This window comes from Pteropus alecto, unplaced genomic scaffold (genome assembly GCF_000325575.1).
Source record: "Pteropus alecto unplaced genomic scaffold, ASM32557v1 scaffold864, whole genome shotgun sequence".
Classification (NCBI taxonomy): Eukaryota; Metazoa; Chordata; class Mammalia; order Chiroptera; family Pteropodidae; genus Pteropus; species Pteropus alecto.
In genome coordinates, this window is record NW_006435017.1 from 141,320 (window position 1) to 141,889 (window position 570).

Sequence of the window (570 nt, forward strand, 5' to 3'; positions counted from 1 at the left end):
ACTCTCTTATTGTCTTGATCTATAAAGATTTCCACTACCCAGGGATCAGAAGAACTCTGAAAATGTCTGTCGAATGAGGAGCTTTGGATATTGATCCCTAGGGATTTGGCAACTGTAAAGAGTCAGCCTGTGACAACCTTACTCACAGCCCTTGCCTAGTCAGGAGGCAGCGTGCCTGAGCCTCCTCCCAGACATGGTCCTTCTTGACCAGGAGCCCATTGCCGCACTTGGTCTCTCTGCCGTTCCTGTGGACAGCTCTTCTATCTTAAATATTCGGGTGTCATGCCTACCATCATTCCACACTGATGCCAGCCAGGTAATTAAACTTCCTTAGTTAATGCTTTGGAAATGAGGGCAGATGTTTTGCTGCAATATCATCCACAGAAGCAAGGAGAAGAGTACATGCATAAAATATTCAGAACCAAGTGTCCCAGGGACTCCTCCCTAACTGCCTTCTTGTTGACAAATTCTCACGTATATTTATACCGATGATCACCTAGTTCTCATTCAGCTGATCTCCTAATCTCTCTCTCTCTCAAAAAAAAAAAAAAAATGGCCGAACCCATTTTT